The 24,933-nt window shown below is 42.7% G+C and overlaps 1 non-coding gene across 1 annotated transcript; it reads right to left on the bottom strand.

Moving 5' to 3' along the window:
• Window positions 1–12,083: 12,083 nt before the first annotated feature.
• On the bottom strand, window positions 12,084–12,156 carry Trnaa-cgc (transfer RNA alanine (anticodon CGC)). Its single transcript has one exon. It is a non-coding gene; the product is annotated as a tRNA-Ala (tRNA).
• Between the last annotated feature and the right edge of the window lie 12,777 nt (window positions 12,157–24,933).

Here is a 24,933-nt window from a genome sequence, read left to right as displayed (position 1 = left end):
GATGAATACACCTAGTATATTCAGAGGGATGTAGGTTGCAGTGGGTACTGGGAGATGAAGAAGCTTGCACAGGATAGAGTAGCATGGAGAGCTGCATCAAACCAGTCTCAAGACTGAAGACCTAAACAACAATTACTCTCATAAACAAGAACAAGGTACTTCACAGCTAAAGTTAATATCTGTAAAGGAATGCTCATAATACTTCAAATGTCTACGGACTCATAACGATGAAGAACCAGAAATAAATGCCAATACCAGCTACTCTGTATGTCTGATAACAATGGAAGAGCTACGAAATGCGATGAGTGGGCTAGTTTATAAGTAACTTTTCCTCCGCAAGCCACGATTTTCTTTTATTCATATTTTACACGATGCGTTTCGGGAAACGATTTCGATCTTCAAGTGCGTTTTCTCTGTGCACTATGCCATTTTTATGTATTGCTTCTGATGTATGAGGTTCTCATTCGTTTTGTTTACTTGACTGCAATATAAAAAAAACGGGCAATTTTTAGTTGGTTGTTGATTTTTATATGTTGTTAATGGCGAAATTTTGAAGAACTTGTACTTACAGTTTTCTTATGGTACACTTGCGCAGTGTCTCACGTATGTTAAACATTACACACAATTTTCTAGTTATTCTCGTGATATAATGTGCAGAGAAGATTGTGTGTGATACTCTGCACAAATGGACCATAAGAAAACGCAAAGTCCAGCTTCTTCGAAATTTCGCCACTAACTACATATAAAAATCGACAACTAACTAGAAACTGCGCGTTTTTTTTTTATATTGCTGTAACGTCAACGAAACGAAACAGAACCTCACACATCAAAAACATTACATAAAAATGGCACAGTACACAGACAAAACATACGTGAATATGGGAATCATTTTCCGAAACGCGTCGTGTTAAATATGATTAAGAGAAAATCGTGACTCGTAAAATAAAAGTTGTTTATAAACAAACTCATTGTTTTCACAGTCGCAGGCTTTCAAAAAAAGTTATAATGGATAAAATGACAAAAATGTGTCAAAGGAACAGAAAACATAAAGTTTCTAGCACTGATAACGTGAAAATGGAGCTGATTAAATACGCATCTGATCAACGAAAGTATACAGTCTTAAATTTTACTAATGTTTGCTGGCTGAGCGCACTTGTCCCAAACGAATGGAATGAGGTTTTGTTATTCCCTATTTACAAAGAAGGCGATAAATCACAATGCGCAAATTACGGAGGAGCAAGTCTACTAAATTCCTCCTACAAACTGTATACTAAAATCATAAACAAGAGATTAGCACCAACAGTGGAGGCACGTATGTTAGAGGTACAACATGTTTTTAGAAAAGGTACATCATGTTCTGATGTCTTTTCACTTTGGCACAAGCAACCGAGAAACCAAAGGTATTTAGACTGCCAACTTACTATGTGTTTATCGATTATGAAACGACGTTTGATTAGGTAGAACAGAAAATGATATGGTAATCACTTAAAGAATTGAGAGTTCCAGCACATCTGACTACTGCAATTCAGTCATTACAAAAAAATAATAAATTAAGGATCTGTACTGTGAGGAATGGGGCAGAATCGGACGATACCAGTCAAGCAGTCAAACAAGACTGCCCCACTGTCCTCCACCCTTTTTAAAATCTACATTGACGATATCATTCGTAAATGGTTGATTTTATTAAATGACACGTTAAGAAGTGATAATTTTAATTTTATAACGATGCTATCTGGCGACGATCAGATTATAATAAGAGAATCTGAAGAAAAGGTTCAAATTTCAGTACACAAATTGAGTTAATTTGCGGAAAAATATGGGATGAGAACATCGACAGGTAAACAAAAGCAACGCATTTCAACTACTGGTACCCATAAGTGCCAAACTTGTTGTAGATGGACAAATAGAACAAATAAGAGAGTTTCAGCATTTAGAATGTAATTTTAAATTACAAACTAACAGGAACAGATTCTGACGAATGATGAGTACTAAAACAGTTTCTCGTGAAAACGTATAAATTTTGGAGTATCCGTGTATTCTCCGTTACCCGTGCCGTCTCGCGTCTTTGTCAATGCGGATACCAGTAACATCTACATATTGTTGTATGCAATAGCATAATTTCTGCTCTACGAAGTTGGAGGAAACGACTAACATATTTGGCAACAGAGCTATTCATTGAACTAAGAGCTATTGTAAGACAAAACTAATCCTTAATTTTCAAAATACTGTTCTGTGTAAATGTTGTTAGTAGATTATATTTATCACATTCTATTAATATATGTACAATATGCTCTTCAGTGAGGCACGAATCACAGTTTAGAGAGAGAAATTCTAACCTGTGTCTTTCCCAATAGTTTTTGCTCCCCTACAACTCTCTCTAATACTATGGAAGTTATTCCCTGACACCTTAACACATCTCCTCTAATCTTGCACCATCTTCTTGCTAGTGTTTCCCACATGTTCCTTTCCTCGCCTGGTCTGTGGTGGATATTCTCATTTCTTACCTTATGAGTCTACTAATTTTCAATACTTTTCTACAGCACAAACTCAGATGCTTCAATTCCCTTTTTTCTGATTTCCCCACAGTCAGTGATTTAGTATCATACAACACTGTGCTCCATACGCATATTCACAGAAATTTCTCCCTCAAGTTAACGCCACTATTTGATATCAGTAAATTGCTTTCGTCCAGGATGCCCCTCTTAGCCTGTGCTAGTCTGCTATTTATGAGCTCCTTCCTTGATCCGTCATGTGTTTTTTGCTTCCTTGCAGCAGGATTCCTTCAAACCGGATATTGTACTTCTAAGTCTCCAGTTCTGTTGTTAAGTTTTCCGGTAATCTCATTTTTACTACTCCTCATTGCTTACATCATTCCACGATTTACCATCAATTCATATTCTCTATTCATTAAACTGTTCATACCGTTCGACAGGTTCTGTAATTCTTCTTGATTGTCACTGAGGATAGCATTGTTATCAGCGAATTTTATCACTGATATTCTTTCACCCTGAATTTTAATCGCTTTCTTGAACCTTTCTTTTATTTCATAATTGCTTCTTTGATATGCAGATTGAATAGTAGAAGTGAAAGCCTGCATCTCCGTCTAACATCCTTATTATTCCGAGAACTTCATACTTTATCTCCCATTGTTTTTGCCCCGTCTTGGTTTTTGTATTTATTGTACATTACTTCTCTTTCCTTATGGCGTAGGCTTATTATTCTCAAAATTTCGAACATCTTGCACCATTTTCCATTGTCGAACTACTTTCCTAGGTTTACAGCTCCTATGAACGTGTCTTGACTTTTCTAATGTTCTGGTTCCATTATCAATCGCTGCGTCAGAACTGCCTCTCTAGTGCCTTTACCTTTACTAAAGCTAAGCTGCTCTCATCCACCCTTTCTTCCATTGTCTTTTCCATTCTTCCTTACAGCATTCTTGCCATCAACTTTGGTGATGCACTGTTGAGCTGATGTTAAGATAGTTTTCGAACTTATTTGCATTTGCTAGCTTCGGGTTCGTTACCGGGATTGTTTAAGATCGGGTAGCGCCTTGTGTGGATGATATTTTTTCGAAAGTCTGCATTTCTCCAGTTCCGCAACGTCTATAATCCAACTTGAAAAATCCCTACTCCCCATGATTTTAGAAATTCCGAAGGAATGTTTTCTATACCTTCTGTTTAATTTGATTTCAAGCTTTCCAAAGCACTGTTAAACTCTTCGATAGTGGATCCTCTATGTCTTCCATACCGATTCACATTTCTTCTTCTATCACGCCATCAGCCAAGTCCTCTTCCTCATAAATGCCTTCAGTACACATTTTGCACCTATCCGTTCTTTGCTCATCGTTTATCAGTGAAATTCACCTTGCACTCATAATCTGACACATTTGTTTTCTGTTTCATCGAAGGTGGTTTTGACTTCCCTGCATGATGAATAAACCCTTCCGATGACGTTTCCTTTTCGATTTGTTCACATATTTTTGCAGCCATTTCGCCTTGACCTGCCTGCACTTCCCATTGGTTTCATTCCTGAGTTTTTTTGTATTCCTGAATTTCCCTAAACATTTTTGTACTTATTTCTTTCGACGATTAATTGATGTATTCCTTGATACCCAAGGTTTCTCAACAGATACATTCCTTGTACTTACGTCTGTCTGCCCAACTTCTGTGATTGTCCTTTTTAGATATTTTTATCCCTCTTCAACCGAATCGCCTAAAATTCATCCTTTGAGAATTCAAACGCACGTCATTACTCTATAGCCATGTACCATTTCCACAGTGATTCTTCGTATGATTCTTTTAAACTTTAATCTTCCTTTCAACATTACTAAATTATGATCTGAGTCAATATCTGCTGCTGGATACACCTTACACTCCAATATCAGATTTCGAAATCTCTGTATAACTGTGATGTAATCCCACTGGAATCTCCCGGTGTCTCAGGGCGTCGCCTTGTGATTCTTGAACGATGTGTTCGCTATTATTGCAGAATTCAATTAACCTTTCTCCTCACTCATTCCTACTACCGAGCCCACACTCTCCTGTACTTTTAATTCTATTTACACCCAAGCTACAACCCTTCAGTCGCCCATACGGATTAGATATTCATTTCCCTTTATATACTGTATTACCCGCTCAATATCAACGTATACTTCCTCTACGTATTTATCTTCTGCGTCTGATGTTGGCATGTATACTTGAACTATTGTTGTTGGAATTGGTTTACTGTCAGTTCTGATTAGAATAATCCCATCAGTGAAGTGTTCACAGCAACGAGTTCACATAACGAGTCCTACTTCCTTTATATAATTTTCTGCTGCTGCTGATATGATTCGTCCAATAATAAAACCTTATCTTACTTCCATTTCACATCACTGTCCACCACTTTATATAGACTAATCCTTTATATTTCCCTTTCCAGATTTTCTGTCTGTACTACGAAATTCAGCCTTCTTACATTCCTCATTCCGACTCATAAAATGTTACTCTTTCGTTGGTTATTCAGTCTTTTCCTCTGATAACCACCCCCTTAAAATCCCCTTCCACGAGTCTTTGCCCAATGGAAAGATCATCATTACCTATTTCATTTAAAGGCACTTTTCCTGTAGATACGCATTAGTTGCCGGCCGGAGTGGCCGTGCGGTTCTAGGCGCTACAGTCTGGAGCCGAGCGACCGCTACGGTCGCAGGTTCGAATCCTGCCTCGGGCATGGATGTGTGTGATGTCCTTAGGTTAGTTAGGTTTAATTAGTTATAAGTTCTAGGCGACTGATGACCTCAGAAGTTAAGTCGCATAGTGCTCAGAGCCATTTGAACCATTTTTGAACGCATTAGTTTCTTTCGTACAATGGCGCTGACCATAGGTAATTTTTCAGACTTTTAGCGGTAGTTTCTTACTTGAAGGGCCAAAGGGGGCCCCCAATGACTGCTTACTCCTACCCAACTTTTACAAGGCCATTGGCACAACGGGGTGGCTCCTTATACCGGAAGTCTTCGAGTGTCATTGCTGATGGATTTTTATTCTAAATGTAAGCTGTGATTTGGGTCTTTTGATTACTAGCCAAGGACGCTACCTCTAGACCTGTTCTTTGTCTGTTAATAATAAGAAATTCATTTACACATGAGTAACGAGTTGTGAAAGTAAGTAGGCGTGAAATCTGTTGCTGAATCGCTCAGTAACTAGTTTCGTTGACGTTAGAGTTGATGGTCGCTAACTGAGAGGTAGAGGGTGAGCAGCTGGGAGTGTGAAAGTTGCCAGACCAAGAGAATGTTTATCGCAAAGAAGCAAATTATGTTATTTTTGAAGCCGGTACTGCACCAAAATAATAAAATCGGCACAAGTTTATTTCCGTGATACTTAACGATAAATACAAGGAATCAATGACGTGCCACGCCGTTATATGAAGAATTTGTAACAATGTGCCTTAATGCAGTCAGTTTACAATCAAAAGACGGCCTCTGTCGTCTATACACACCAACCCTTCAGCTTCCAGTCGGGTTGTTGTGTGTCTCTTGCGAGCAGGTTATCAATGGAATGATATTTACGTTGCGATTAAAATCAGCAGATACGTTCATTACATTGTACGACTGACCTCATCATCTTTTGGTCATCAATCACCAAACGATCTACAGCTTGAGATGGCGCGAAGTTCTCTTCTTTGAACTTATCTGCAGTTACTGGGATGATTCCATTGCTTTCAAACCAAGAAATTTCCTTTTCAGTAGTTGCCACTTTCATATATGCAACATAGAAAATGTGTGCAGTGGTATATGGTACTATCTTTCTGTAGCCTTCTGCTCTCATAAATTTTTCATATTCCCTGTTAAAAGCGTTTCTTATAGGACCGATGACGTCGTATTTTGTGGGGTATTCGGTCGACAAAATTTATACGTTGCTTATATCTGACTTACATGTCACTACCGTCCACCTGCTTAGCTGAGTGGTACCGTTTTTGCCTATCATGCAGCGGGGCCCGGGTTCGATTCCCGTTCGGACTGGAGAGGTTCAAATGGCTCTGAGCACTATGGGACTTAACTTTTGAGGTCATCAGTCCCCTAGAACTTAGAACTACTTAAACCTAACTAACCTAAGGACATCACACACATCCATGCCCGAGGCAGGATTCGAACCTGCAACCGTAGCGGTCGCGCGGACTGGAGACCTTATCCGCTCGTAGACGGCATATTGTGTTGTCGTCATCATCATCTCAGCATCAACGGCACGCAAGTCGACCAAAGTGGTGTCACCTGAAATAAGACTTACATCTGGTGGCCGAGCTTCTCCGACTTGGACCTCCCGGCCATTAACACCACACGATCATTTCATGTGGCTAGCACGGTTGTCAGGTAAGAGCATATATGGCTCCTTTTCTGATGTCTTAGTTGACTAATTAATGTTTTAATCAAAAAAGAGAAAGGTTTTCTTTAGGCCGTCCAGTGTCTAAATATTTGTACAGCACGCCTGCCGGTCCACCTTTTTCGAGTAATATACTTCTATGGATATGTTGTCTGTTATTTCGGACATGTCCGAAAGAACAGACACTATATCCATATAAGTATACAGGGTGGTCCATTGATCATGATCGGGCTAAATATCTCACGAAATAAGCGTCAAACGAAAAAACTACAACGAACGAAACTTGTCTAGCTAGAAGGGGGAAACTAGATGGCGCTATGGTTGGCCTGCTAGATGGCGCTGCCATAGGTCAAACGCTTATAAACTGCGTTTTTTTAAATAGAAACCCTCATTTTTATTACATATTAGTGTAGTACGTAAAGAAATATGAATGGTTTAGTTGGAACACTTTTTTCGCTTTGTGATAGATGGCGCTGAAATAGTCACAAGCATATGGCTCACAATTTTAGGCGAACAGCTGGTAACAGGTAGATGTTTAAATTAAAATACAGAACGTAGGTACGTTTGGACATTTTATTTCGGTTGTTCCAATGTGATACATGTACTTTTGTGAACTTATTATTTCTGAGAACGCATGCTGTTGCAGCGTTATTACCTTAAATACCACACTAATGCAATAAATGCTCAAAATGATGTCCGTCAGCCTCAATGCATTTGGCAGTACGTGTAACGACATTCCTCTCAATAGCGAGTAGTTCGCCTTCTGTAATGTTCGCACATGCATTGACAATGCGCTGACGCATGGTGTCAGGCGTTTTTGGTGGATCACGATAGCAAATATCCTTCAAATTTCCCCACAGGAAGAAATCCAGGACGTCAGATCCGGTGAACGTGCGGGCCATGGTATGGTGCTTCGACGACCAATCCACTTGTCATAAAATATGCTATTTAATACCGCTTCAACCGCACGCGAGCTATGTGCCGGACATCCATCATGTTGGAAGTATATCGCCATTCTGTCATGCAGTGAAACATCTTGTAGCAACATCGGTAGAAAATTACGTAGGAAATCAGCATACTCGTACATTGCACCATTTAGATTGCCATCGATAAAATCGGGGCCGATTCTCCTTCCTCCCATAATGCCGCACCATACATTAACCCGCCGAGGTCGCTGATATTCCACTTGTCGCAGCCCTCATGGATTTTCCGTTGCCCAGTAGTGCATATTATGCCGGTTTACGTTACCGCTGTTGGTGAATGACACTTCGTCGGTAAATAGAACGAATGCAAAAAGTCTGTCATCGTCCCGTAACTTCTCTTGTGCCCAGTGGCGGAACTGTACACGACGTTCAAAGTCGTTGCCATGCAATTCCTGGTGCACAGAAATATGGTACGGGTGCAATCGATGGTGATATAGCATTCTCAATACCGACGTTTTTGAGATTCCCGATTCTCGCGCATTTTGTCTGCTACTGATGTGCGGATTAGCCACGACAACAGCTAAAACACCTACTTGGGCATCATCATTTGTTGCAGGTCGTGGTTGACGTTTCACATGTGGCTGAACACTTCCTGTTTCCTTAAATCAGGTAACTATACGGCGAACGGTCCGGACACGTGGATGATGTCCAGGATACCGAACAGCATTCATAGCGCACGACCGTTGGCAATTTGATCACAATAGCCATACATCAACACGATATCGACCTTTTCCGCAATTGGTAAACGGTCCATTTTAACACGAGTAGTGTATCACTAAGCAAATACCGACCTCACTGGCGGAATGTTACGTGATACCACGTACTTATACGTTTGTGACTATTACAGCGCCATCTATCACAAAGCGAAAAAGGTGGTCCAACCAAAACATTAATATTTCCTTACGTACTACACGAATATGTAATAAAAAATAGGGGTTCCTATCCTGCAGTTGATGTCCGTTTGACCTATGGCAGCGCCATCTAGCGGGCCAACGATAGCGCCGTTTCGCCCTTCAAGCTAGACGAGTTTCGTACTTGTAGTTTTTTCGTTTGATGCTTATTTATTGAGATATTTGGCCCGGTCACTATCAATGGACCACCCTGTATAGTTCTGGCAATACCGGCCATGACCTTCCTCTTTTGTGCGGATGTACATATATTACCCGAACTCTTACGGTACTTCGTAAGAATGTCTTCCACGAGTAATGAGTGTGTTGGGTAGGGACACTACGAATGTAACGTGTGGACATATCTGATGAGAATGTGGGTCTCGCGGGAGGAGTGCGCGAAATAGTCGCTGCAGTCGCACTATCCCCTGAGCCCTCGGTGGCTCACATGGACAGAGCGTCTGCCCCGTGAGCAGGAGATCCCGAGTTCGAGTCCTGGTCGGGGCACACATTGTCACCTGTCACCGTTGATATTTATCAACGCTCGTCAGCAACTGAAGGTATTAATATATAATTCAAATTTTTTCGAATAAGGTAGACATTACTTGTCTCGGAAAAACAACCACTGCTGGTACACATTATCCAGAAGAACCCATAGTGCACACAGCTGTCGTATTGCTTCGTCTCTTTCTGTTGGTCACAACTCGAACTTATTTTTATCTTTTGACCCTAAAATACATGCCGGAAAAGAAATTAGTGGATCCTCATTAGAGGTTTCCAATTTACTCAAGATTTGTTGTGGCAGCAGTGCATGTGGAGTACATGAAATGATTACATTTACAGATCATTTTGGATTCCGTAGAAATGTTGGAACACGTGAGGCAATGCTGACCCTAAGACTTATCTTAGAAGCTAGATTAAGGAAAGGCAAACCTGCGTTTCTAGCATTTGTAGACTTAGAGAAAGCTTTTGACAATGTTAACTGGAATACTTTCTTTCAAATTCTAAAGGTGGCAGGGATAAAATACAGGGAGCGAAAGGCTATTTACAGTTTGTACAGAAACCAGATGGCAGTTATAAGAGTCGAGGGGCATGAAAGGGAAGCAGTCGTTGGGAAGGGAGTGACACAGAGTTATAGCCTGCTCCTGATGTTATTCAATCTGTATATTGAGCAAGCGGTAAAGGAAACAAAAGAAAAATTCGGAGTAGGAATTAAAATCCATGGAGAAGAAATAAAAAGCTTTGAGGTTCGTTGATGACATTGTTATTCAGAGACAGCTGGAAGAGCAGCTGAACGGAATGGTCAGTGTTTTGAAAGGAGGATACAAGATGAACATCAACAAAAGCAAAACGAGGATACTGGAATGTAGTCGAAATGAATCGGGCGATGCTGAGGGAATTAGATTAGGAAATGAGATACTTAAAGTAGTAAAATAGTTTTGCTATGTGGGGAGCAAAATAACTGACGATGGTCGAGCATATAAAACGTAGACTGGCAATGGCAAGGAGAACGTTTCTGAAGAAGAGAAATTTGTTAACATCGAGTATAGATTTAAGTATCAGGAAGTCGTTTCTGAAAGTATTTGTATGGAGTGTAGCCATGTATGGAAGTGAAACATGGACGATAAATAGTTTGGAGAAGAAGAGAATAGAAGCTTTCGAAATGTGGTACTACAGAAGAATGATGAAGATTAGATGGTTAGATGACATAACTAATGAGGAGGTATTGAACAGAATTGGGGAGAAGAGGAGTTTGTGGCACAACTTGACAAGAAGAAGGGACCGGTTGGTAGGACATTTTCTGAGAGATCAAGGGATCACAAATTTAGCATTGGAGGGCAGCGTGGAGGGTAAAAATCGTAGAGGGAGACCAAGAGATGAATACACTAAGCAGATTCAGAAGGATGTACGTTGCAGTAAGTACTGGGAGATGAAGAAGCTTGCAAAGGATAGAGTAGCATGGAGAGCTGCATCAAACCAGTCTCAGGACTGAAGACCACAACAACAACTGCATAAGCGCTTCTGAGGTATCAGGTATCGACCCATGCCGAAACATACATATCAGTACGTGGTGTAGCCTGCATGGGCAGCAATGCAGCTACTGACTCTGGCATCCAGTCGATCGTACAGGTGGCGAATACAGTCGCGGGATATGTTTTCCACGCCTGCTCGACCTAGTTCTTTGCAGTTCTTAAAGAGTTGCTGGTTGGCGAATTGCAGGAGTCACTTCTCGTCCCATCATATCCCACACGTGCACGATAGCAGACAAGTCCGACGATCGTGCTGGCCAGGGAAACTGCAGCACGTCTTGCAGAGCACGTTGAGTTTCGTGGGCAGTGTGTGACCGAGCATTACCCTGCTGAAACAACGCATCACCTTCCTGTTGCATGAATGGGAAAAGCCCGTGTCTAACAACATTCTGCGTGTTCAGAGCGCTGGTTAGCGTACTCTCCAGACACGCCAAAGGTGGACGAGATTTGTAGCATATCGCACCCAAGACCATAAGGTTTGAAGGTTCGAGTCCTCCCTCGGGCATGTGTGTGTGTGTGTGTTTGTCCTTCGGATAATTTAGGTTAAGTACTGTATAAGCTTAGGGATTGATCATCTTAGTAGTTAAGTCCCATAAGCTTTCACACACACACATCATAAGATTTGGGACCTGTGTGTCTCAGACGAAGGCACTCTACGAGTCAGTGCTCACCAAGTGTACGTCGTACGCGCAAACGACCATCACTGCGTGCAGACAGAAGCTGATTCATTACTGAAGACCATGGTGTGCCATTCCATCTTCCAAGTGATACCTGTCGAGCCGCGCACGTCGACGCTGTGGCGTGAGTGGAAGACGCACTAGAGGTGTGCGTGTCCCTAGTCCCACAGCTAGTAACCGGTTCGCAACTGTTAGTGTTTACGCGTCTGGGCTCACAAGTGTGCTGCGGTAGCTGTGCAATCTGCCAGTGCCGCCCTTAAAATACGACTGTACCGGCGGACGTCTGTGCTGCATGAACGTCCAGAACCTTGTTATGGGTGTGAGAATGTTCACGTGACACCAGCATCTTTGCAAAACCGCCGCAGCACGTCCACCTTGTGGCAATTCTGCGTAAGGGCCGTTCCGCTACTCGGAAGGCAACAGTCTCACCCCTTGAAACTCGCTCAGTTGGCTGTAGGTAGTACGACTGCTACTCTGTGGTGGTGGTGGTGGTTAGTGTTTAACGTCCCGTCGACAACGAGGTCATTAGAGACGGAGCGCAAGCTCAGGTTAGGGACGGATTGGGAAGGAAATTGGCCGTGCCCTTTCAAAGGAACCATCCCGGCATTTGCCTGAAACGATTTAGGGAAATCACGGAAAACCTAAATCAGGATGGCCGGAGACGGGATTGAACCGTCGTCCTCCCGAATGCGAGTCCAATGCGCTAACCACTGCGCCACCTCGCTCGATTGCTACTCTGTGGCATGGTTGCCTGCTTGCTTCACACGTCTGCACCACACCGAACCATCTGACTGTGAGCATTGCCTATTAAAGGGTAGACGCAGATGGTGCTCTGGTAGCTACGCCTCTACGCTATGTGTTGGAAGACGACGTTGAAAGCATTATCAGTATATCTACTAAATCCCAGGTGGTATATGCCGTCATCGGATCAAAATCGCCGTCGTATTTCCAGATATATACTAAGGCTTTTTCCCTGCAGTGTACGACTTGCACACTGAATATCAAGGATGCTACAAATGTATGTCTATCCATCACTGAATCTGTTGTTGTTGTTGTAGTGGTCTTCAGTCCAGAGACTGGTTTGATGCAGCTCTCCATGCTACTCTATGCTGTGCAAGCTTCTTCATCTCCCAGTACCTACTGCAACTTACACTCCTGGAAATTGAAATAAGAACACCGTGAATTCATTGTCCCAGGAAGGGGAAACTTTATTGACACATTCCTGGGGTCAGATACATCACATGATCACACTGACAGAACCACAGGCACGTAGACACAGGCAACCGAGCATGCACAATGTCGGCACTAGTACAGTCTATATCCACCTTTCGCAGCAATGCAGGCTGCTATTCTCCCATGGAGACGATCGTAGAGATGCTGGATGTAGTCCTGTGGAACGGCTTGCCATGCCATTTCCACCTGGCGCCTCAGTTGGACCAGCGTTCGGGCTGGACGTGCAGACCGCGTGAGACGACGCTTCATCCAGTCCCAAACATGCTCAATGGGGGACAGATCCGGAGATCTTGCTGGCCAGGGTAGTGACTTACACCTTCTAGAGCACGTTGGGTGGCACGGGATACATGCAGACGTGCATTGTCCTGTTGGAACAGCAAGTTCCCTTGCCGGTCTAGGAATGGTAGAACGATGGGTTCGATGACGGTTTGGATGTACCGTGCACTATTCAGTGTCCCCTCGACGATCACCAGTGATATACAGCCAGTGTAGAAGATCGCTCCCCACACCATGATGCCGGGTGTTGGCCCTGTGTGCCTCGGTCGTATGCAGTCCTGATTCTGGCGCTCACCTGCACGGCGCCAAACACGCATACGACCATCATTGGCACCAAGGCAGAAGCGACTCTCATCGCTGAAGACGACACGTCTCCATTCGTCCCTCCATTCACGCCTGTCGCGACACCACTGGAGGCGGGCTGCACGATGTTGGGGCGTGAGCGGAAGACGGCCTAACGGTGTGCGGGACCGTAGCCCAGCTTCATGGAGACGGTTGCGAATGGTCCTCGCCGATACCCCAGGAGCAACAGTGTCCCTAATTTGCTGGGAAGTGGCGGTGCGGTCCCCTACGGCACTGCGTAGGATCCTACGGTCTTGGCGTGCATCCGTGCGTCGCTGCGGTCCGGTCCCAGGTCGACGGGCACGTGCACCTTCCGCCGACCACTGGCGACAACATCGATGTACTGTGGAGACCTCACGCCCCACGTGTTGAGCAATTCGGCGGTACGTCCACCCGGCCTCCCGCATGCCCACTATACGTCCTCGCTCAAAGTCCGTCAACTGCACATACGGTTCACGTCCACGCTGTCGCGGCATGCTACCAGTGTTAAAGACTGCGATGGAGCTCCGTATGCCACGGCAAACTGGCTGACACTGACGGCGGCGGTGCACAAATGCTGCGCAGCTAGCGCCATTCGACGGCCAACACCGCGGTTCCTGGTGTGTCCGCTGTGCCGTGCGTGTGATCATTGCTTGTACAGCCCTCTCGCAGTGTCCGGAGCAAGTATGGTGGGTCTGACACACCGGTGTCAATGTGTTCTTTTTTCCATTTCCAGGAGTGTACATGCTTCTGAATCTCTTTAGTGTATTCATCTCTTGGTCTCCCCCTATGATTATTACCCTCCACGTTGCCCTCCAATATTAAATTGGTGATCCCTTGATGACTCAGAATATGCCCTACCAGACTATCCCTTCTTCTAGCACTGAATCTACGGTTTTGAAAAATAGGTTGTAACGTGAATCGGCTACATCATGTACGTGAGCGAGCGAGAGGCTACGTGGGCTTTCCGAGTATGTTCAAAAAATGGTTCAATTGGCTCTGTGCACTATGGGACTTAACATCTGAGGTCATCAGTCCCCTAGACTTAGAACTACTTAAACCTAACTAACCTAAGGACGTCACACACATCCATGCCCGAGGCAGGATTAGAGCCTGCGACCGTAACAGCAGCGCGGTTCCGGACTGAAGCGCCTAGAACAGCTCGGACACATAGCCCTGCTCCGAACGTGTTATTCTCATCTTTTCGCAAGTTCCCATGCCAGCCAGTTTTGCGCTGTGGATTTTCCCCACTGCTCATTTACGCCTATCGTTCACCAGCAGCACCAGCCAGTCCGGCAGGGTCCTCGTCAAAAGCCTTCATTTCGACGTAAGTTTGTTGGCGAAAGCTACATGAGTTCTATTCACCGTGAGTGGTGGAAGTAACTACAGCAACGAAAGCAAAGCCATGCCTTCTCAGGGCGGTCACAGCTAAAAAGAAAAGAAAAAAAAATTGCATAGAGGATGTGATTAGTACACAATGCTGTTGTGCGTAAATTCCCAACGGAGTAAGTGCCAAGGTGGTTTACAAATTACAAATTCCACGATAGTGGCTGAATAACATCATGTTTGGCCATCTGACAAAGCGGATCTGCAGATTAAGAGACTATTGCATAACTGAAGGAAAACTGTCAATGTAGGAAAGACAGTGCCTGTTTTCCAAAAATTTAAAGAGGACTTCCAAAATTTGAAAAATAAAGGCTTAGATCTAGGTTTAAGTTAAGTTTCATAAAAGAGAAAACTATCAAAATGGTCTACAGCGACCCTCAATTATCTTTAATTACTTATTTAACTTGTAGTAAATTACAGTGGCTGATGTGGCTTCTCAATGATTATATAACAGAAAAATCATCGCGTTTCAGATTTTAACTTCTAGTAGCAAATGTGAATACCATGAGTTCTAATTGACGATCGACACTAGTATTACGCAAAAAGGGGATGTAACAGATGAGACTTCTGCAATTCTGAGTGAAGCCTTATGCACTCTTATGCGGCATCGCGTGCGTTCATTACCTTGTCGGTGGTTAGTCAGCGTCAGGGGGGGGGGGGGGGGGCGGGTGGCGCAGCTCCACACGCCTCGCCGTCTCAGAAGCAACTCTTTCTATCCTTACAACAATTTACCAAAGTTGGTTTAAGAAAAGCTATCTGGCTGTGTTTTCAACTGACCAATCAGGGTCTCAATGTTAATCTTAAGCTTCACCTACAAAAATTCTGTCTATCCAATGAGAAACGTTATACTTTTCGTGGTGGGGCATTGTTTTTAATGTTTGCTACATAACAGGGACGCGTATATTCTCACGCTAAAACTTGCAGCTGGTGTGGCCCTTTTAGTGTTATCATAAGATCTATAATGTTCTTCTGGAGGGCTCTATCTTTTAACATGGCCTGGGGGGTCATCTTGGCGGTCGGACGACGATGGGGGTGTCCGTCCCTTATCGTAGCGCCTTCTAGCTTACACGATTCTGTTCTCGGCTTCTGTTCTCGTTTCTACCCTCGGAACTGCGTCTTTTTCACGGTGGGAAGATATGACACGCATTTAGGCGTTCTTGTGTTAGTCTGTGGTATTCCATTTGCTCACTCGTTCATCGTATTACTTTGGTTAATTTAAAGACAGGACATACTGCCGGATTTGCTATCATGTCAGGTTTTTCATGGAAGGTGTTGGGTTTGCCTGACACCTTACAGGTTCATCTCTTAATACTGCGCCCAGATATTTGAACTCCCTGACTTGACGATAAGAAGCTTCTGTTGTCTGTAAGGCTAGAAGTGGTTCTTGAGTTTCATTATGTCTACTGTGTAGAACCATGTATTTCGTCTTGTCACGATTTGAAGTCCAATTTTCCTCGCTGTTGTTTCCAGAATGTCAGCCATTTTCCCTAATTCTTCATACGACCCAGAGAGTAGCACTATCTCATTGGCATATCCGAGGTACTTGATGTTCACATCCCCAGCCTGGACTCCTATGAGTTCATTAGATGACATCTCTCGAATTACCTTCTCTAATACGGGATTGAAAAGAACAGGTAATAGTCCATCGCCCTGCCGTAGCCCAGTTTTTATTTTGAATGTTTCAGTCACCTTACTTCCAATTTTTACCTTTTCTTTAATATCCATCAGGCAGGCCTTCCTGAGGCTTACTAGTTTCTTGGGAAAAACGAACTCTTCCAGACACCTCAGCATACTTTTCGATGAATGCAGTCGCATACTTTTCTGAAGACGACAAACAGCATGTGTAGTTCTTGGTCAAACTCCCACCTTTTTTCTACGGCCTGGTGTAGGACAAAAATTTGGTCGATAATAGATCTCCCGTGACGAAATCCTCCTTGTTATTCTCCAACAATGGTGTCTGTCAATGGTTGGATTCGGTCTAGAAGACAGTTTGAGAAGATCTTATAACAAATATTGAGCAGATTGATATGGTCAGTCAATCGATGGAGAATCTTAATATACCAGCTGAAAAGTGGAACTTTTTAACTAGCGGCACAAGACCAAAAATGTTGTCGAAGGCTGGTGTAGGACACTAAACTCCTCGATAAATCAAAAATATCAGAACATACATTTCCTGAAAGAAGCTAAAAGAAGGAGCAGTAAATGTTACATTTGATACTAGAATAGATTCCATTGGCCTGTGTCTTCAATAAAGAAGGTACATGATTCTTGACAGAAGGTTAAAAGACATTATGAAAATGGCTTCCTTACAGAAAATTGAGAGGAATTGAAAATTAGGACAAGAGTGTAATCGTTTTCTGCAGAGGTATTAGAGAAAAAGGTACAATAAAAAGGTAATAAAAATCGTAAAGCAAAACTACAAGGAACAAAAAAAAAAAAAGAAACATGGCTATGTGCTAAGTGAATAGCTATTCCTAAGCCCACGATCACCTGTGGTCTAGGGGTAGCGTCTTTGATTCATAATCAAAACGTCTTCGGGCCCGGGTTCGATCCCCGCCACTGCCTAAATTTTGATAAATAATCAGCACTGGTGGCCGAAGTTTTCCGGCATTAGAAGTCAGCCTCATTCTGCCAACGGCCTTGTCGAAGAGGGCGGAGGAGCGGATAGAGGTTCAGGGCACTCTCTTGTCCTAGGGGTGGGAAATTGCCCCTAAAGGCCGAAGAATCAGCAATGATCACCGACATGAGGATACAGAAGGCAATGGAAACCACTGAATTAAAGACACGTAACGTGTATCCACAGGACATGTGACCTGTAATTGAATAAGTGTCATGATGATCTCTCCATTGGCAAAAGATTCCAGAATAGTCTCCCATTCGGATCTCCGGGAGGGGACTGCCAAGGGGGAGGTTACCATGAGAAAAAGACTGAATAATCAACGAATGTATAACGTTCTACGAGTCGGGGCGTGGAATGTCAGAAGCTTGAACGTGGTAGGGAAACTAGAAAATCTGAAAAGGGAAATGCAAAGGCTCGATCTAGATATATTAGGGGTCAGTGAAGTGAAGTGGAAGGAAGTCAAGGATTTCTGGTCAGATTAGTATCGGGTAATATCAACAGCAGCAGAAAATGGTATAACAGGTGTAGGATTCGTTATGAATAGGAAGGTGGGGCAGAGGGTGTGTTACTGTGAACAGTTCTGTGACCGGGTTGTTCTAATCAGAATCGACAGCAGACCAACACCGACAACGATAGTTCAGGTATATATGCCGACGTCGCAAGCTGAAGATGAACAGATAGAGAAAGTGTATGAGGGTATTGAAAGGGTAATGCAGTATGTAAAGGGGGACGAAAATCTAATAGTCATGGGCGACTGGAATGCAGTTGTAGGGGAAGGAGTAGAAGAAAAGGTTACAGGAGAATATGGGCTTGGGACAAGGAATGAAAGAGGAGAAAGACTAATTGAGTTCTGTAACAAGTTTCACCTAGTAACAGCGAATACCCTGTTCAAGAATCACAGGAGGAGGAGGTATACTTGGAAAAGGCCGGGAGATACGGGAAGATTTCAATTAGATTACATCATGGTCAGACAGAGATTCCGAAATCAGATACTGGATTGTAAGGCGTACCCAGGAGCAGATATAGACTCAGATCACAATATAGTAGTGATGAAGAGTAGGCTGAAGTTCAAGACATTAGTCAGGAAGAATCAATACGCAAAGAAGTGGGATACGGAAGTACTAAGGAATGACGAGATACGTTTGAAGTTCTCTAACGCTATAGATACAGCAATAAGGAAAAGCGCAGTAGGCAGTACAGTTGAAGAGGAATGGACATCTCTAAAAAGGGCCATCACAAAAGTTGGGAAGGAAAACATAGGTACAAAGAAGGTAGCTGCGAAGAAACCATGGGTAACAGAAGAAATACTTCAGTTGATTGATGAAAGGAGGAAGTACAAACACGTTCCGGGAAAATCAGGAATACAGAAATACAAGTCGCTGAGGAATGAAATAAATAGGAAGTGCAGGGAAGCTAAGACGAAATGGCTGAAGGAAAAATGTGAAGACATCGAAAAAGATACGATTGTCGGAAGGACAGACTTAGCATACAGGAAAGTCAAAACAACCTTTGGTGACATTAAAAGCAACGGTGGTAACATTAAGAATGCAACGGGAATTCTACTGTTAAATGCAGAGGAGAGAGCAGATAGGTGGAAATAATACATTGAAAGCCTCTATGAGGGTGAAGATTTGTCTGATGTGATAGAAGAAGAAACAGGAGTCGATTTAGAAGAGATAGGGGATCCAGTATTAGAATCGGAGATTAAAAGAGCTTCGGAGGACTTACGGTCAAATAAGTCAGAAGGGATAGATAACATTCTATCAGAATTTCTAAAATCATTGGGGGAAGTGGCAACAAAACGTCTATTCATGTTGGTGTGTAGAATATATGAGTCTGGTGATATACCATCTGACTTTCGGAAAAGCATCATCCACACAATTCCGAAGACGGCAAGAGCTGACAAGTGCGAGAATTATCGCACAATCAGCTTAACAGCTCATGCATCGAAGCTGCTTACAAGAATAATATACAAAAGAATGGAAAAGAAAATTGAGAATGCGCTAGGTGACGGTCAGTTTGGCTTTAGGAAAAGTAAAGGGACGAGAGAGGCAATTCTGACGTTACGGCTAATAATGGAAGCAAGGCCAAAGAAAAATCAAGACACTTTCATAGGATTTGTCGACCTGTAAAAAGCGTTCGACAATATAAAATGGTGCAAACTGTTCGAGATTCTGAAATAAGTAGGGGTAAGCTATAGGGAGAGACGGGTCATATACAATATGTACAACAACCAAGAGGGAATAATAAGAGTGGACGATCAAGAACGAAGTGCTCGTATTAAGAAGGGTGTAAGACAAGGCTGTAGCCTTTCGCCACTGCTCTTCAATCTGTACATCGAAGAAGCAATGATGGAGATAAAAGAAAGGTTCAGGAGTGGAATTAAAATACAAGGTGAAAGGATATCAATGATACGATTCGCTGATGACATTGCTATCCTGAGTGAAAGTGAAGAAGAATTAAATGATCTGCTGAACGGAATGAACAGTCTAATGAGTACACAGTATGGTGTGAGAGTAAAGACGAAGGTAATGAGAAGTAGTAGAAATGAGAACAGCGAGAAACTTAACATCAGGATTGATGGTCACGAAGTCAATGAAGTTAAGGAATTCTGCTACCTAGGCAGTAAAACAACCAATGACGGACGGAGCAAGGAGGACATCAAAAGCAGACTCGCTACGGCAAAAAAGGCATTTCTGGCCAAGAGAAGTCTACTAATATCAAATACCGGCCTTAATTTGAGGAAGAAATTTTTGAGGATGTACGTCTGGAGTACAGCATTGTATGGTAGTGAAACATGGACTGTGGAAAAACCGGAACAGAAGAGAATCGAAGCATTTGAGATGTGGTGCTATAGACGAATGTTGAAAATTAGGTGGACTGATAAGGTAAGGAATGAGGAGGTTCTACGCAGAATCGGAGAGGAAAGGAATATGTGGAAAACACTGATAAGGAGAAGGGACAGGATGATAGGTCATCTGCTAAGACATGAGGGAATGACTTCCATGGTACTAGAGGGAGCTGTAGAGGGCAAAAACTATATAGGAAGACAGAGATTGGAATACGTCAAGCAAATAATTGAGGACGTAGGTCGCAAGTGCTACTCTGAGATGAAGAGGTTAGCACAGGAAAGGAATTCGTGTAGGGCCGTATCAAACCGGTAAACACGCGGCTGAAATATTTGTGGTTAGAAACCGCCACATGGACTACATGGGTCAGAAACCCCACAGTATGAAAGCCCAATTTCCCTCCTAGTTACTGCTATGAGCCACGGGAAGAAAGACGGGGGTGGGGAGGGGAAGGGGTGTTGTCTTGCTCTGGGCCACTGGGCAGAGGCTATCTGGAATTCCCGTGACGGTTTGGTAAATTCTAACACCGCGTCCTTGTGAACGCAGAACAACATGGCCAAGATCTGACTGCACTAAAACCTTCGAATTTCACTACAAACACGAAAACCACTTCCAGTTACAGAAAATCTTATAACAGCGTCGAAATTAGAATAAACCGACGAATTCAGTAAAAGTATTATCATGTTTATGCAACAAATGAATACAGAGTTATTAACATTTATCTGTAAAGTTGTTTACGACAACAGGAACAAAAGCTATATAGACAAGCTATTGTGCATATGATATACCATTGGATAGATCTTATATTGAATAGACACACTAATTGTTATAAACAATTTATGTAATAGTTATTTATAAAGTGCCAAAATAAAGAGTTCTTCGCCAATACACGATATATTAGTATCAGCATGAATGATTAGCCCTATTATTGCAATTTGTTTATGTTTATAAGGGGGTAGTCTCCAGAATGAGATTTTCACTCTGCAGCGGAGTCGGCGCTGATATGAAACTTCCTGGCAGATTAAAACTGTGTGCCCGACCGAGACTCGAACTCGGGACCTTTGCCTTTCCCGGGCAAGTGCTCTACCATCTGAGCTACCGAAGCACGACTCACGCCCGGTACTCACAGCTTTACTTCTGCCAGTATCTCGTCTCCTACCTTCCAAACTTTACAGAAGCTCTCCTGCAAACCTAGCAGAACTAGCAATCCTGAAAGAAAGGATATAGCGGAGACATGGCTTAGCCACAGCCTGGGGGATGTTTCCAGAATGAGATTTTCACTCTGCAGCGGAGTGTGCGCTGATATGAAACTTCCTGGCAGATTAAAACTGTGTGCCCGACCGAGACTCGAACTCGGGACCTTTGCCTTTCGCGGGCAAGTGCTCTACCATCTGAGCTACCGAAGCACGACTCACGCCCGGTACTCACAGCTTTACTTCTGCCAGTATCTCGTCTCCTACCTTCCAAACTGCTAGGTTTGCAGGAGAGCTTCTGTAAAGTTTGGAAGGTAGGAGACGAGATACTGGCAGAAGTAAAGCTATGAGTACCGGGCGTGAGTCGTGCTTCGGTAGCTCAGATGGTAGAGCACTTGCCCGCGAAAGGCAAAGGTCCCGAGTTCGAGTCTCGGTCGGGCACACAGTTTTAATCTGCCAGGAAGTTTCAGGGGGTAGTCTGTTTTGTTGCCCCAGATGATGATTACATGAATATTTTGTCAGGATTTGTAAGCGGTGGGTCCTTGAGGTATGGCAACACGCGAACACCGAGAAATAGATTTAAACAGTTTTATTAACAAAGGCAGATTATAAAACACGCACCCATCATCACTGTGGCTGACATCCTAACATCGACTCCATGGTGAGCTGAGAAAGGAGACATACTCGCGCCCGACGCCGCGCTGTTTAATATGGTGCGCTGCGGACGGCAACCAGTGGCGTACTCTTTGCCTCGCACAGCCGCCGGATACGCGTGTACTGACCAAGCAAATTGTCAGCATTCTAGATAGGCCGTCTGGCGAGCGCGTGTTACGTACTGTACGGCTGTGCGCAACCCGTACACTCTTACATCACTCTCCCCAGAGAAAAAGAGCAACCACAGGTGGCTCAAAACAACCTCCTGAGCATTATGAATCTATTTCGCCATTTGTGGCAGCAGAAGGCGCTGCAACATGTATTTCATATGTAGACACAGTAACGTTCGATACAGAGAAGCGTGCCTTCAAGATGACAATTTCATACATGACAAATGCTGTTAATAAAAGACAAATTAATAAAAGCAGTAAAAACACAATACTGACATTGAAGTACGCATTAGCATTACTGGATGAATCGAAGGACTTAATTCTATTTACTCCTACAATGAAGTTTAACTCATTTTTGGAAGAGTTACATTTTCATGGATGTCCTTAATTAAACTATGGTCTTCAGAAAAGCTTGTTATGGAATGCTTTCCATCTGTTAATATGTATGAATCATTGTAATAAACAGATAATACACTAGGCATATCAAATAGTTCACATGATAAATCACAATTTAGGTATTCGAGATTAATCTACTATTGATCAGTTTTAGTGTAAAGGTGTATCATATGTTTTACATGTAAATCTGACATAAGGGTGCAGTTAGACGAGAAAATTATACCTTCTGAACATCGTTTAAGAAATGGATGATGAAGATGTGTTAAAATTCTATGGCAATCATCTCTTGGGGGATGATTCATAAACAATTCTTTCTCACAGCTGTACACTCTACTATCTAAGAATACTGCCGATTCAGAGCAAATTAAATTATGACTATGTTTTCACGTATACAAATCATTTGCCGGCCGCGGTGGTCTCGCGGTTCTAGGCGCTCAGTCCGGAACCGCGCGACTGCTACGGTCGCAGGTTCGAATACTGCCTCGGGCATGGATGTGTGTGATGTCCTTAGGTTAGTTAGGTTTAAGTAGTTCTGAGTTCTAGGGGACTGATGACCACAGCTGTTAAGTCCCATAGTGCTCAGAGCCATTTGAACCATTTTTGAACAAATCATTTTCATTTAGGGACACAAAATATCTTCAACCCTTGCTGATCAGCCGATAATCATTCAGTACGTACTTTACATGAATACCTGCCTGTCTCCATTTCACAGGGTAAGTATAAATCTTATACATTTCAAAATAATGCTTTGTTCTAGCAATGGGAATAGAAACAATAACAATTAATTCATCTTCAATCATTGAAGAGTGTGTGGTGGTTAACTTGTAGTAAGCATATAAAATGTAGGAATTAACAAGGTAAATCGTAGTATATGTTGCATCTAGCTTTCGTTCAACTAATAGTAGGATCTGTAAAAATTGTTCTGGATGTAGTAGTACACTGCTCAAACAATCATTTGAACTACTTTCTAAGGCTTTTCTTAAGTGAAGGGCATCAGTTCTAGCATTTGAGAAACTATCAAAAATCCTTAACAAAAGAGTGTTTAGATCTAAGTGTGCACTCACAGCATTTAACCCTTGGAATAGTTCTTGGATATTTGCGTTCGTTTCGTTCTGAATTACGTGGAAATATAAGATAAATTGCTTTACAATCTGTTCAATGAAAACTGTGTGGTTAGTAATGGTTCTTTGCATATTCTTTAATACGATAATTTCATTAGAGAGGTTAGTTGAATCTGTGCTGGACTGTTGATCAAGAGCTAATATTTTGCCTTCAACTTCCAGTAGATCTCGACTAGTTAAAGTACCAAATACAGTACGAAGGATTCACCCTCCAAAATCAGACCAGGCACATTTACGCCTAATTAATGTTTTATGTGGCAAAAGCTTTAAAAAACAGTAAATCTCTTGTTCATAATTAGCAAATGTGGACTCTACCTGCATTTTGGCTGTGATTCAGTTATTATACCAAGATGTACCCATTTCCAAAATTGTATCATTACCCTTAACAGAACGAATTAGGTAAATTTGCTTCTTTACAGAATTGAACTGTTGCTGGATTTCACTGAAATTGTACTTGAGGACAAGTTTAGCATTAGTTGATGAAACTACCATATCTGATCATGGTTCAGACAAAACACCTGTATTCTGTGGTACTATTACTACAGCATTCGTAGAATACGCTATCATAGCAAACATTACAATAAAAATGAACATGGTTAATAAGTTCTAAATACTAGAGTTAACAATGAACATAAAATAAATGAGTTTCTTGTGGTAACATGTGAAATAAAAGGTTTAGTTTCACTTGTGCACTCTTGTAATAGCTTCATTACTAAATTTTCTCAACACATTCACATAAGCACATGGCTGGAATAAACACACGCATTGCACCCTCACACACTACACATGTTTACGCAGATTGTAGGGGTGTCTGGAACAAGATCGCTCAGAACGTGGCGATGCCTCGGCCTCGACGTCTGGACTGCAACCTCGCGATTCTCGATTCCTGGGTTTGAGAGCAGCAGGTCTGCCTCTCGGTCGGTCCTCGCCGTCTTGCGATTCTACAGGAAATCTACCCAGAAATGACTTTACACGATTTACATGAAAGACAATCGAACGAAAGGGCAGTTGGATCTTAAGAGATTGGATATGGTCCTTTCCAAAACTTCTTAAACTTTTTGACTTCACTCTTCTTTAACACCACGTTGCTCAGATACACAACGTTTCCAGATTGATACTGTGGCACTGCTGCTTGGCGGTCGTGTTGTGTTGCTTGCTGAAGAAAGGATTGATGATTTCGCTGTTTCACTCCCATCCATGCTTCCTTTAGCTTGCGTGCTAGATCTCTTATATGTTCATTGATGATTCCAGCAGTTGATCGTGCAAAAAATGGTTCAAATGGC

This window comes from Schistocerca serialis, chromosome 4, assembly GCF_023864345.2.
Source record: "Schistocerca serialis cubense isolate TAMUIC-IGC-003099 chromosome 4, iqSchSeri2.2, whole genome shotgun sequence".
NCBI classification, from domain to species: domain Eukaryota; kingdom Metazoa; phylum Arthropoda; class Insecta; order Orthoptera; family Acrididae; genus Schistocerca; species Schistocerca serialis.
This window is presented reverse-complemented; position numbering and strand designations above follow the sequence as displayed.